The sequence below is a fragment of the Scyliorhinus canicula genome, unplaced genomic scaffold, assembly GCF_902713615.1.
Source record: "Scyliorhinus canicula unplaced genomic scaffold, sScyCan1.1, whole genome shotgun sequence".
In the NCBI taxonomy this organism is placed as follows: domain Eukaryota; kingdom Metazoa; phylum Chordata; class Chondrichthyes; order Carcharhiniformes; family Scyliorhinidae; genus Scyliorhinus; species Scyliorhinus canicula.
Window position 1 is genome coordinate 173,270 of NW_024055928.1, and position 11,466 is coordinate 184,735.

The 11,466-nt window shown below is 44.5% G+C and overlaps 1 long non-coding RNA gene across 1 annotated transcript; it reads right to left on the reverse strand.

The window, feature by feature from the left end:
- Window positions 1-8,921: 8,921 nt before the first annotated feature.
- On the reverse strand, window positions 8,922-11,466 carry LOC119961333. Its single transcript, XR_005459642.1, has 2 exons — window positions 11,420-11,466; window positions 8,922-10,219 (listed from the first exon to the last, which is right to left on the reverse strand). It is a non-coding gene; the product is annotated as an uncharacterized LOC119961333 (long non-coding RNA).

Sequence of the window (11,466 nt, forward strand, 5' to 3'; positions counted from 1 at the left end):
GAGCCCTGAACTCGGATCTTTCTCCAGTTTCTCTCCTATCTTCTATCTCCCTCTGAGCTTATATTGTCCATCAGACCCAACTTCTGTTCCCTTGACTCCATTCTCACAAAACAGTTGACCATCCAACTTCTCTGCGTTAGTTGATATGTTTACAGTTCTACATTTGGTTCTGCCCTCTCACTTTAATGCAACCCATCCTAAACAGAACACTTGACCCCACCATCTTTACAAATTTCCAAGACATCTCCAATCTCCCTTTCCTCTCCAAAGTCCTTTTACTTGGTGTTCTATCCCCAGCCCCTCCCAGACCCCAGTAGGTGACATCATCCAAAAGCACTGTGTTAGTTTTCACATGGACACTGACAACACCCAGCTCTACCTCACCCCCATCCCTCTCCATTCCTCCACTGTTACTAAATTATCAAACTGATTGTCCCACATCCAGTACTGGATGGGCAGAAACTTCCTCCAATTAAAATTGGGAAGACCAAAGTCATTATCTTCAGTCACCACCACAAATTCCCTTTCCTTTTTAAAAAATAAATTTAGAGTACCCAATTATTTTTTTTCCAATTATGGGGCAATTAAGCGTGGCCAATCCACCTAACCTGCACATATTTGGGTTGTGGGGATTAAACCCATGCAGACATGGGGACAATGTACAAACTCCACATGGACAGTGACCCAGGACCGGGATGCAAATTCCCTTTGCTAACTCCCGAGTCCATCCCTCTCCCTGGGAACTGTCTGAGGCTGAACCACACTCTGCACAATCTCCGGGTCAGATTTGACCCCAAGATGAGTTCTGACCCCATATCCACACCATCACTAATACCAGATATTTCAATCTCCATAATCTCACCTGTCTCCACCCCCCCCCCCCCCCCCAACCCCAGCTCATCTGCTGATGAAACCTCATCCATGCCCCTGTTACCTTTAGACTTGATGACTCCTCTAATAATAATCTTTATTATTGTCACAGTAGGCTTACATTAACACTGCAATGAGGTTGTTGTGAAAACCCCCTAGTTGCCACACTCCAGCGCCTGTTCAGGTACAGGGGGAGAATTCAGAATGTCCAATTCACCCAACGAGCATGTCTTTCGGGACTTGTGGGAGGAAAGCGGAGCACTGTTCTAGATTCTCCTTGGCTGTGACCTCTGTTTGTCTCTGGCATTGTTCTAGATTCTCCTTGGCTGTGACCTCTGTTTAATCTTATTGACTTCTCACAACTGATTTCTACACTGGAGCTGGTTTGCCTAATTTCTTAATTACACATCGTAGTAAGATACTAAAACTAGGGGAGCACGGTGCTGCAGTGGGTTAGCCCTGTTGCCTCATGGTGCCAAGGTCCCAGGTTCGATCCCGACCCTGGGTCACTGACCGTGTGGAGTTTGCACATTCGCCCCGTGTCTCACTCCCACAAACTAAAGATGTGCAGGGCAGATGAATGTGTCGTGCTAAATTGCCTCTTAATTGGAACAAAAAGAATTGGGTACTTTAAATTTAAAAAAATTTGAAGGCTTCAGATTCCTGCGGTAATTTCCAACAGGGGCTCCCTTCATACGTTCTCAGTGATGCAGTGTTAATGTAAGCCGACTTGTCACACTAATATTGATTATTATTATTACCCATCCAGACAAGTGGAGAGTATTCCATTACACTCCTGATTTGTGTCTTGCAGATGGTGCACAGGCTTCAGGGAGTCAGGAGGTGAGTTACTCGCCTTTGATCTGCTCTTGTAGCCACAGTATTTATGGCTAGTCCAGTTTGGTTTCTGGTCAATGGCAACCCCTAGGATGTTGCCAGTGAGGGATTTAGTGATAGTAATGCTATTAAATGTCAAGGTTAGATCCTCTCTTGTTGGTGATGATCATAGTCTGGCACTTGTGAGAGACGAATGTTACTTACCACTTCTCAGTACAAGCTGCATTTGGCCATGGACTGCTTCAGTGACTGAGGAGTTGCAAATGGTGAACATTGTGCAGTCATCAGAGAGCATCCCCACTTCTGACCTTATCATGGGAGTACGGTCATTGATGAAGCATCAGCTGAAACTAGTTTGGCCTAGGACACTGTTTGAGCATGTCTGGGATTCATTCTTCAGTCAATTTCACGAAACATTTCTTCATGAGTTATTTTACATTTGACAAATCACATCTGCACATTCACACCGATATCCTCACGTGAGGCTGCAAGGGCTCCATCCAATGCAGACAATTTTATAGACTTTCAGGTGATCTCATATTAAAACGTATGTTTGTCGTATACATAAACAATTTGGAGGAAAATGTAGCCGGTCTGATTAGTAAGTTTGCGGATGACACCAAGGTTGGCGGAGTGGCAGATCATGTTGAGGATCGTCAGAAAATCCACCAGGACATAGATAGGGTGAAGACTTGGGCAGAGAAATAGCAAATGGAGTTTAACCCGGTCAAATGTGAGATAATGCATAGAGGGCAAATGTACTGTAAATGACAAAACTCTTAGGAATAAAGAAAGTCAGAGAGATCTGGGCGTGCAGGTCCACAGATCTTTGAAGGTGGCAACACAAGTGGGCAAGTTAGTCAAGAAAATATACGGAATGCTGACCTTCATTGGATGGGGCATCGAGTATAAAAACTGGCAAGTCATGCTCTAGTTAGCACTTGGAATATTGTGCACAATTCTGGTCGCCACACTACCAGAAGGATGTGGAGACTTTGGAGAGGGTGCATAGGAGGTTTACCAGGATGTTGCCTGGTCTGGAGGGTGTTAGCCATGTGAAGAGGCTGAATAGACACGGACTTTCATTAGAAAGACGGAGGTTGAGGGATGACCTGATCGAGGTCTACAAGATTACGAGGGGCATGGATAGAGTGGATGGACAGGCACTCTTTCTCAGTGTGGAGGGGTCAGCCACCAGGGGGCATAGGTTTAAGGTCCGTGGGGCAAAGTTTAGAGGACATGTGCGAGGCAGGTTTCTTGTGCAGTGGGTGGTGAGTGCCTAGAACGCATTGCAAGAAGAGGTGTGGAGGCAGATACATTAGCGGCGTTCAAAAGACATCATGACAAACACATGGATAGGATGGGTATAGAGGAATATGGCACAAGGAAGTGCTGAGGGATTTGGCCAAATTTGGTATGACCGGTACAGGCTTGGAGGGCCGAAGGGCCTGATCCTGTGCTGTATTGTTCTTTGTTCTAATTTCAACCAAGCAATCCACCAGTGTTTGTAAATAGTTTACTCAATTGTTTTAGTTTGAACAAGACTTTCAACGATTAGGAAGGACAGGAATTTCAGATGGTAAATTGAAATAAATTTATTTAAAATAAAGATACATATCAATACAGAATGAAAAGGGTAAACTGATGGATACAGAATGAAAAGGGGAAACTGATCGATACAGAAGGAAAAGGGGAAACTGATCGATACAGAAGGAAACGGGTAAACTGATTGATACAGAAGGGGAAACTGATCGAAACAAAAGGAACCGGGTAAACTGATCGATACAGAAGGAAACGGGTAAACTGATCGATACGGAAGGAAAAGGGGAAACTGATCGATACAGAAGGAAAAGGGTAAACTGATTGATTCAGAAGGAAAAGGGTAAACTGATTGATACAGAAGGAAAAGGGGAAACTGATTGATACAGAAGGAAAAGGGGAAACTGATTGATACAGAAGGAAAAGGGAAAACTGATCGAAACAAAAGGAACCGGGTAAACTGATCGATACAGAAGGAAACGGGTAAACTGATCGATACGAGGGCAACACGGTGGCCTAGTGGTTAGCACAGCTGCCTCACGGCGCTGAGGTCCCAGGTTCGATCCCGGCTCTGGGTCACTGTCCGTGTGGAGTTTGCACATTCTCCCCATGTCTGCGTGGGTTTCGCCCCCACAACCCAAAAATGTGCAAAGTAGGTGGATTGGCCATGCTAAATTGCCCTTAATTGGAAAAAATAATTGGGTAATCTAAATTTAAAAAAAAAAACTGATCAATACGGAAGGAAAAGGGTAAACTGATCGAAACAAGAGGAAAAGGGTAAACTGATCGATACGGGAAGGAAAAGGGTAAACTGATCGATACAGAAGGAAAAGGGGAAACTGATCGATACGGAAGGAAAAGGGGAAACTGATCGATACGGAAGGAAAAGGGTAAACTGATCGATACAGAAGGAAAAGGGTAAACTGATCGATACAGAAGGAAAAGGGTAAACTGATCGATCCGGAAGGAAAAGGGTAAACTGATCGATACAGAAGGAAAAGGGGAAACTGATCGATACAGAAGGAAAAGGGTAAACTGATCGATCCGGAAGGAAAAGGGTAAACTGATCGATACAGAAGGAAAAGGGGAAACTGATCGATACAGAAGGAAAAGGGGAAACTGATCGATCTGGAAGGAAAAGGGGAAACTGATCGATATAAACAGACTTTTTCCATTTATCTTGGCTGATCAGGCTGTATAAACATAATCCCTCTTGTACCACTTCTTGACAACAATTATTTTTAAAATATAAATTTAGAGTACCCAATTCAATTTTTTTCCAATTAAGGGCCAATTTAGCGTGGCCAATCCACCTACCACGCACCTCTCTGGGTTGTGGGAGCGAAACGCATGCAAACGGGAGAGAAGGTGCAAACTTTACACGGACAGTGACCCAGAGCCGGGATCGAACCAAGGACCTCAGCGCCGTGAGGCTGCAATGTTAACCACTGCGCCAACATGCTGCCCTTTTGACAATTCTGATGGGAATCTTGCTTTGGGGATTCCAGTACTTGGCTGACAACAGACCTTCTCCTCGGGTTTTAAATCCTTAAGTAGCTCCTCCCTCAGTTTGAATCAACTGGTTAGAACTCAATGGTTGGTCAATTTCATTACTGAATCATTTTAATTGTTTTTTAACCATTTGGGTAAATGTCTCAGATCGAGATACAATGGGACTGTTTAATGTGTCCCTCCTATCTGATCCTGCACAAGTCTTCAATTCATTGTGTGACCTTCCATCTCAAAAAGGTTACCAAGAGCATGAAACCTCACTGCTAACCATCTTATCAAATCATACATTTCTTCTTACAGAAGCTGGAGTACAGAATTTAAAACAGGCTGACATTAGTTTCAGGTATAACCCAGTCTTTTAACACATACTACAAACTGATTATTAAATCTTCAATTAAAATCAATTGATGATCACTATTTGTTTCTGATTGGTGAGTAATGAATACACTTCATTGATTAATACAATTGGTTAATAGCTGGATACAAAATGCCCCATTCAGGTAAATATTAGTCTCAAAATGGCTTCCTCGATCTTGTTCGCTTATAAAATGGAACTTGTCTGAAAATAAATAATTTCTACTGAAATGTACTACCTTGTCCCACTTCTAGGTGTCTGTAAAGACTATTGTTCACCCCCCTGCATGATTCAATGGGTTAATGTATTCAAGAGAACAACCAAAGATGTGAGAACGGAAATAATTGTGAGTTAATGATGAGGGGTTATTGTTCAGTGGTTACATTCCCATCTCTGAGCCAGGAGGATGTGGGTTCAACTTCAGCTCCAGAAACCCAACCATAAAGCACAGCTGGTATTCCGATGTTGTACTGAGGGAATACTGCACTGAACTGAGGGAATACTGCACTGTACTGAGGGAATACTGCACCGTACTGAGGGAATACTGCACCGTACTGAGGGAATGCAGCACCGTACTGAGGGAATGCAGCACCGTACTGAGGGAATGCAGCACCGTACTGAGGGAATACTGCACTGTACTGAGGGAATACTGCACTGTACTGAGGGAATACTGTACTGAGGGCAATACAGCACTACTGAGGGAATAAAGCGCTGTACTGAGGGAATACAGCACTGTACTAAGGGAGTACAGCAGTGTACTGAGGGAATACTGCACAGTACTGAGGGAATACTGCACTGTACTGAGGGAATACTGTACTGAGGGAATACTGCACAGTACTTAGGGGCAGCAGGGTAGCATGGTGGTTAGCATAAATGCTTCACAGCTCCAGGGTCCCAGGTTCGATTCCCGGCTGGGTCACTGTCTGTGTGGAGTCTGCACGTCCTCTCCCTGTGTGCGTGGGTTTCCTCCGGGTGCTCCGGTTTCCTCCCACAGTCCAAAGATGTGCGGGTTAGGTGGATTGGCCATGCTAAATTGCCCGTAGTGTCCTAATAAAAAAGTAAGGTTAAGGGGGGGGGTTGTTGGGTTACGGGTATAGGGTGGATACATGGGTTGAGTAGGGTGATCATGGCTCGGCACAACATTGAGGGCCGAAGGGCCTGTTCTGTGCTGTACTGTTCTATGTTCTATGAATACAGCTGTTCTTGAAAATACAGAAAAATGTGTCATTTGAAACATGGAAGTCTGGCAATATCTGGTTTGAGAGGGTACAGGGAAAGATCCCACAAAAGTTTCATAGCAGCTTCAAAGAGCAGGGTTGTAAAATGCAGATTCTTGCTCACAAGCAGGCTAATCAAACACAGTCTCATGTGGTAAGCTAAAACAATGGCTCACACCTTCATGGAATGTAACTATCTCAGGAAGCATCTGAAAAAGCATGGATGAGAGTTTCAATTGCATTAAGTGACGAATGTTTAAAACAGGCAAGTCTTTCAAGTCATAACCAAGTTAAATTTTAGCATGCAGCTAAAAGCAAAATTTCACACCTTAATTGAAATAAACTCTCTTAGTAAACAGCCGGAAAGGATGGAAGATACTCAGTCAAATTTGGTGTCAATTTTAAAGTGTAAAATTCTATGAACATCAAACAATTAAAAGAAAATTGGAGACGACCTGTCTACGAGAAACATCATGTAAGTCAAAATCAAAGGCAAAGTTATGAGCTGGGGACAATTGGAAAATTAAACGATTTGAAATCACAGAATTAAAAGTAACACCTATTGAAACCAAAGCATTGTTTAATCAGATCTGAGAGGAGACGATATGCCCAAAATGAATAATTAGTTGTAGTAAGATGTTTACATCAAAGATACTTTTAAACTATCAAAGTGAAACAAGCCCATTTACAATAAAGTCGTTAAAACTTAATAACTCTCAGAAAGAGAATATAAACCCAGGGAGCAGAAGCAGAACAGCAACAGACAGCACCAGCAACAGGAGAGAAGGGGAGGAGAACTCAGAGAGAGAGAGAGAGAGAGCTCGGTCATGGGAAAGACAAGGCAAGCAGCCGAGTTTAAACAGCTATACATCTAAGGAAGGCTAGAATTTAAACATGAGTCAGAGTCAGCTTAGAGATAGCTAGCAGAGCCAGCTCTCACAGCTCGGTGCATGGGAAGAACAGGACACAGCAACCGAGTTCACCAGCGAATACAACTCAAGAAGACCAGATTTTAAGAAGATCGATTGCCAAGGTGGGCCTGAAGCAGCCAGAAGCAAGATCTTTTTTCCTTTCTGTAAAGAAAGTGTTTGCAGCTTTTAAAAGAAAAAATATAATAATAAAATAACTTAACCTGAAAAGTGGTTATTAGCTTACTTCACTTCCTTAATAACGCAGGACCCAGGACATCGATGCTATTAAGGGGTAAGTAGGTAAAATTCTTCGGTGAAGGTATGGGTTATACCGGGGGATAACTTGAAAAGATAGTTTGACCTGAATGGCACCCACAGAAGCCTGCACTGGAGTCAGGGAGTGAGAATCCCTGTTCACCATTTAGAATATCAACCTTTTTTTGGTATAGGGGGAATTCTAAGAATAGTGGTGAGTTTTAACTTCAAGCGCTGTACTGAGGGAGTACTGCACTGTATTGAGGGGAGTACTGCAGTGTACTGAGGGATTACTGCACTGTACTGAGTGAATACTGCACCGTACTGAGGGAGTACTGCATTGTACTGAGGGAATACTGCACTGTACTGAGGGAATACTGTACTGAGGGCAATACAGCACTACTGAGGGAATAAAGCGCTGTACTGAGGGAATACAGCACTGTACTGAGGGAATACAGCACGGTACTGAGGGAGTACAGCACGGTACTGAGGGAGTACAGCACTGTACTGAGGGAATACTGCACTGTACTGAGGGAATCCAGCACTGCACTGATGGAATGCAGCACTGCACTGAGGGAATACAGCACTGTACTGAGGGAATACTGCACTGTACTGAGAGAATGCAGCACCGTACTGAGGGAATGCAGCACCGTACTGAGGGAATGCAGCACTGCACTGATGGAATGCAGCACCGTACTGAGGGAATACAGCACGGTACTGAGGGGATGCAGCACCGTACTGATGGAATGCAGCACCGTACTGAGGGAATACAGTACTGAGGGAATACAGCACTGTACTGAGGGAATACAGCACTGTACTGAGGGAATACAGCACTGTACTGAGGGAATACAGCGCTGTACTGAGGGAATACTGCACTGTACTGAGGGAATGCAGCACTGTACTGAGGGAATACTGCACTGTACTGAGAGAATACAGCGCTACTGGGATAAACTGTACTGAGGGAATACAGCGCTGTACTGAGGGAATACTGCACCGTCTTTCAGAGGAAACCTTTCAATCTCACCTCATCTGCTCTTGCAGCTGGACATAAAGGTTCTGCTGTTGATAGTTTGAAGGAGGAAGTTCTCTCGTGTGAACTGCTCACTATAAAGCCCTCGGTGATGAACACTGAATAGATAATCTGGTCATAATCACAGTTCTGTTTTGAACTCACTTTCTTGCTTCACAGATGCTGCCTGACCTGCTGAGTATTTCCAGCATCTTATTTGTGTTTGTTGGAGCCTGTTGTACACAATCTGGCTGCTGCATTTCCTACATTACAACAGTGACTACAATTCAAAAGAACCTCATTGTCTGTAAAGCACTTAGGGACATCCTGAAGTTGTGAGAGGCGCTATATAAATACAAGTCTTCCATTAACAAAAGAGAAAAGACCCAACAATGGAACAGTCGGTAACAGGAAAATACTCCAAACACTGTGTTTAATGCAATTCATGTCCATTCTATTAATCCCTTTCAATGGGTTGGTGTTTAACATCAATGGAAATAAATCTCAGCTGTCAGAATGAACATGGCTCATACCTGGGTGTAGAAATCCAATCCCTGTAATAACATGTGAACTCTCTGGTTTGCCAGTCGAGCAATTGGATAAGCCAAGCGAGCGGATGTCTGGAGTGAATCCTCCATCACATGGCTGATGAACGGCTTCTACCCAGAATGGATTCGCTGGTGTTTCGTCAAATCGCTTCTGCTTTTAAAGCTCTTCTCACAGTCAGAACATTGAAATGGTCTTTCATCTGTGTGACAAGTTTATGTGACCGAAGCTGCGATTTTGCAGTGAATCCCTTCCCACACTCAGCACAGGTAAAGGGTTTCTCCCCAGTGTGAACTCGCTGGTGATCCCGAAGACTAGATGCACGGGTATAACTCTTCCCACACTTCCCGCAAGTAAAGGGTTTCTCCACAGTGTGAACTCGCTGGTGATCAAAAGATTATATGAATTAGTGAAACTCTCCCACACTCAGTGCAGGTGAATGCCTTCTCTTCAGTGTGAATACGTTGGTGTCTAAGAAGGAATGTTGATCTAATAAATCCCTTCCCACACACGGAGCAGACGAACGGCCTCTCACCAGTGTGGACAAGCTTGTGATGAGCAAGATGGGAAGAACAAGTGAATCTCTTCCCGCACTCAGAGCAGTGGAATGGTCTCTCCCCAGTGTGAACCCGTAGATGTTCGGTGAGGTTGGATGAAGACCGGAATCTTTTCCCACACTGGGAGCAAATGAACGGTTTTTCACCAGTGTGAACTCGCTGGTGTGACACCAGTCCAAATGAATCAGCAAATCCATTACCACACACACAGCAAATGAATGGTTTCTCCCCAGTGTGTCTACGTTGATGAATTTCCAGCGCTGATGGGATTCGGAATCCCTTCCCACAGTCCCCACATTTCCACCGTTTCACCATGGTGTCACCAGGTTAGACAATCAGTTGATCCTTGTCTACACGCAGAACACATATACGTTTTCTCCCCACTGTAAATGGTGCGATATTTTCTCAGGCTGGGTAATTGGTTAACGTTCTTTCCACAGTCAGTTCATTTGAACACTCTCACTCGGATGCGTGTCTCGGTGCTTTTCCAGTCACAATGATGTTTCAGATCCTTTCCGATGGAAAGAACAGACAAATATTTCTCCTTCCACATTCAAAGACTGGTGATATTCAACTCGTGTGAATGTGTTGAATCCTCTCCTTTCAATCCTCTGTAAAAGGAGTTGACTGTGTCAGTATTACTGTCAGTCCAGGATAAAAATTCAGAACAAATAATTCTAATTTCATCTCTTGGTTCCCCAAATATGTTGCCCAATCAAAGTAAAAGAAGGCAAAATCCCAACAAAAACAAGGAACAGTTTTACCTAAACCAGAATGTTGTTTTCAGTGTCTCAGAAGCACTCTACACCCTGATTTAACAACAGTTGTGGAAGATATCAAGTGAATTGGTGATCATGATCCAGCTCCAGGGCCACCTGAACATGGACAAGACCACAGAGAGGGTTCAGCAGCCAGAGGAAGCCCTACATTCTCCCCATTGGGCTCACCCATCTGGATCTACAAATTGATGTTTTAATCAAATCCAGGAACAGACCATCTACTCCGACCAGCCCAGACCCATATGTGCAGCAAAGCTAGGAATGTGGAGGTAAAGTAGCACTACACATTTCGGAGCAGCCCCTTCCAGTAACTATACAGGGACTGAAACCTCCCCATTAGCATCCCCACAGTGCAGGAAGCCATTCGGCACATCATGTCTACACTAACTCTCTAAAATAGCATCCTGCCAAGGCCCACTCCTCACCCTATCCCCATAACCCCACCAAACCTGCACATTGTTGCACTGTGGGAGGAAAGTGGAGGAAACCCACACAGACACGGGGAGAAAGTGCAATCTTCCCAGTGTGAACTCGCTGGTGTGCCAGCAGGAGTCACCTGATGAAGGAGCTATGCTCCGAAAGGCAGTGATTCCAAATGTTGGACTTTAACCTGGTGTTGTAAAACTTCTTACAATCTACACAAAGACAGTCATCCAAGCTCGGATTTGACCCTGGATGCTTGTTAGCGGTGCTAATCACGGTGCCAATAAACCGCTTGAAAAACCTGTCGCTCAGTTGAAAACCTGAAGTTCATTTAATATCCCCAGGCACTAGGACCCGATTGGGAACAGGAACCCTGAAAGTCCCACTCATTCCTTCTTACGTCACCCAGAAGCCAGCGCATGCGCTCTTCTCCTAACTGAACCATCATGGTGGATGTTCACCCGGGGCTGATCCCAGGCACAGGGCCCGGAGCCACACACTCTCCATCGCAGGGTCTTATTTAGGGTTTGCGAGCTTCACTCGGGAGTTGAGAAACTTTCCCCGTCCAGAGCTGGCTCCATCACTCCCCCTGGGATTCCATATCCTTACCAGTTTACTGCAGCCCATCTGCTGCACCACTTCCGGCTCTCTCCGAC